Genomic DNA, 3573 nt, shown 5'->3' on the forward strand with positions numbered 1-3573 from the left:
CCGCTGCTTTCCCTCGGGGCCTGCAAGCCCGTCGCCCGCGGAGCCCTCGGGCCCGAGTCCAGCCCTGGCCTGAGGCAGGTGCAGCCCTGCCCGGACCCTCCCCAGCCCAGCTGCCCCCGAGGGCCTGGCCGGCGGGCACATACCTAGCGCTGCCAGGCAGAGCCAGGAGCCCGCAGCCAAGGCCTGCCTCTGGCAGTGCTGCCAGGAGGGCCCCTGCAGAGGGCCTGCCAGGGGAGGGGAAGGCAGCCCCCCAGTCTGCACCAGTCTGACTAGGGGGGATTCCTTCCTGACCCCAAATCTGGCATGAGTCCCATGCTGAGCAGAGGGGCAAGAGCGTCAAGCTGGGAACCTGGGGCGCTGGTTGCTGGCGCGCCCCGATCGGTCAGAGCGGCGTTCAGCTCAAAGCACCGTCTGTAGCGTTTCTCTTAACCCGGCAGAGACGGGACTTGGGGCAGAGCTGAGTCTGTGGCCACGTTGCCAGCCGGATGCCTCCCCCACCTTTCAGCTGCGGTCCCAGGTGTCACTGCATGCTTGGCTCCTAAGTTCCAGCCATAATGGAGCAGCCAAGATTTCACCTGTCGTCCTTTATAGAAAGCTAAACTTGTGCTAACACAAGTGAGTGTAGGCTGGCACTCTCCATGGTGAAATGAGGGACATCCCAATACGCTGCTTAGATGTAAGGGAACTTTGGATTTTGCATTTGTGATTGTGCAGTTAACACCTGCTGCCTTGTTCAGGCGCTGGAGAGTTGAGGCTTACATCTTCAGTTTCAACTTTGTCACTGCTTAGTGCCCGCCTGCTTTCCCTCCCACACACTGTGCAACTTTAATGTTTCCTCAGCATAGTGTTTGCCTTGTATTTTTTTTCAGCAAATAGTATATGATGAAGTGCAGAGTTGGGTGAGCTAATGTTGTGTGGACAGCATGTTCTGCAGATGTCTCCTTTTCAGCTATTCTCCCAGTTTTAAAGACTGAAAGACTGACACTAGTTTAGGAAGGCAGCTTTTTGGGTTTGTTCTTGAAAATTGCATCTGTATATTCCTCCTGGTACCATTCCAGAAAAGCAGGGCATGTGGGACAATGCAGCCTGCCCTATGCACCAAAGGTTCAGAACCAAGACTATAAGAAACCATTGCGAAGTCCAGTTGCTTTAGTTTCTTCTTTTTCATGGTTAGTAGTGAGTATAAGGATCTTAGCTCAGGCCAACACGAGATTTATGTGCAATTCCCAGTGCGGATTGATCCTGAACATAATGGATGCTGTGGGGAAATTGCACCAGTGTGAACCTGGAAAGGGATAATTCTAAAAGAACGGCAGTTACTGATAGGTACCATTTCCACATTTTCCCACTTACTTCCTGTCCTCCTGTTGTCTTGAAAAGCACTGAATTGATTTATGGCTTGTCTGTTTGGGTGCTTTACCCCATTTTGAACTAGGTCATATCAGTGTAAAAATATCTGTTCATATGAAGTAGTTCCTTAGAGTGACATAGCAAGTGAATTATTATGGTATTTTTACTCCTGTTGGAATTAGCAGTAATTTCCCCTTGCAGGAACGTGCATATGGTTGCGTCTGTCATCTGAGCTATTGTGACAGTCCCACACTGCTTTGCACCTTGGCCTGACACCCTGGTCTGTTTTTCTGTGTGACATCAACTGTTCTGGATTCATAGTGACTAGCTGCACCTTCCCCCTGCGTTAGACTGCTGGTGCATAGCCAGATTCTTTCCATCATTTGCACTCCCACTTTGGGATTCAGTATTCCTAACAAGCATATCTAGCATTTTATTCTAGCCCTGTGCAGTGCCTCTGTGATGTGCCTCTTCTAGCTGAAGTTGTGACGAGGTTTTGGATCTCTTCATCTTTTGGGAAGAGAAGAAGTTAGGGGAAGCCCTGGAGACCAGTACAGAAACAGAGATATTTTTGAGGGAAACAAGAAGATGGCTGAGGGAGATCACATCCAGTATGCTATGCCCTGTCATATTCAAACAAAGTATATGAAGATGGCTCACACAAAAAGCAGTGGACAAGAAATGAAGCCCTGGTGATGCTTGAGCCACTTGTCCATTTTAAGATGAGCTGGACAGGATTTGGACCCAGGACAGCAGCTTTGAACCACACTTCATCTCAGACATGGCTGATATATAGGAATACTTGAGGACCATGCGACTAAGAACCCTTTGCAGGAAGATGGACCTTAGCCAGGAATTCACTGATACAAAGGAAAGTGACTGAGATCGTGTTGAAATGGACCTGGACACAACCTCTAGCCCCTTGGCCAGGCAGATTTCTATCCTTGAAAACCCTCACGCTGTCAGCACTGCAGCTTAGTAAAAGTTATTGGTATTGCATATTGTAATATTCACATAGTATTTCTATTTTCCCCAGAGCTAAACATCACCATCTTTGGGTTACAGTAATACTTTGTGTACTCAGAATGTTGACTGCCCTGGGTGAGAATCGGGGATCCAGGTTTTATATTTGACACAAAAATGCGGTAAAACCTGGATTTTCTAATTTTAAGGAGAAAAGTCAAACCCAGATTTTCTCCTTTTAAAGGAGAAAAACATGGAAAATGGTGGGTTTTCCCTTGCAGGCTGGCAGAGTTCCAGCCTGCAAGGGGCTGAAGGGAATGGGAGGAGGGCGGTCAGGCAGGGGGTGCCATTTGCATGTGTGCACATATACATGCACATGGCCTCCAGACAGCCTGGATAGCAGCTCCTGCAGGTAAATCTGGTGGCTGGGGGGCGGGTGGGGGAGGGGAGGGAGTTGGCTGGGGCTGGGGGCCCGGGCAGCGTGGGGGGGTTGGGGGCCAGGGGGGCTGCCTGCTGCAGGCTCAGGGCTCCCTGCCATGCTGCCCTCCCCCTGGGGCCTCCATAGCGCAGCAGGGCAAGGAAGCTCCATGCCACCACCGCAAATCCTGTGCTACCATGGGGAGATACCCCTTGCTTGCCTGGCAGTAGCGAGAGGTACAACTCTGGCCACCACCCCTGCTACTATCGGGCAGGCAGGGGGCGCTTTACCATGGTGGCACTTGGCTCACGGTGGTGGCATCGAGCTTCAGCACCCTGCTCTACCCTGGTGTGCTGGGTCTCGCCCACTGGGCCCCAGGGGAGGGCAGGAGGGTGGGGAGCTGGAGCCCACAGCGGGCAACCTGTCTCCATGCCCCCCCACCATGGGTTCTACTCCTACCATGCCATACATGGGGGAGGGGGAAGCAGCTGCCACCTCCAGAGCTTAGGCACTGCTGCGGGGTAGCAGGGGTCTGCGGACCTGGATCCCTGGCTCCATCCAGGAGGGCTGGGGGGCAGGGGGCTGTGGGTGGTGAGTGAGGGGCTGTGGATGGCATGTGAGGGGCACTGGCAGGGCCAGGGGTCTGTGGATAGGGCATATGGGGCACCAGTGGTGGGGAGGGTGGGCTGTGGGTGAGGGATTTTGGGGGTTTTAATCAGAGATTTTGCAAATTTTTTATCACATAATTTGCAATTTTTAAACAGAAAACCAGGATCCCTGGTGAGAATGCAGTGCCTAACCCATCTGCATTGCAATGCCCCACCTGCCAGCTGGTCCCCTCT

The 3573-nt window shown here is 52.4% G+C and overlaps 1 protein-coding gene across 2 annotated transcripts in view; it reads left to right on the top strand.

The window, feature by feature from the left end:
* Positions 1-3573, top strand: part of KLHL22 (kelch like family member 22) — a 22432-nt gene that overhangs the window by 382 nt on the left and 18477 nt on the right. The gene's annotated exons all lie outside the window — the stretch shown is intronic.

Source organism: Alligator sinensis, unplaced genomic scaffold, assembly GCF_000455745.1.
Source record: "Alligator sinensis unplaced genomic scaffold, ASM45574v1 scaffold505_1, whole genome shotgun sequence".
NCBI lineage: Eukaryota > Metazoa > Chordata > Crocodylia > Alligatoridae > Alligator > Alligator sinensis.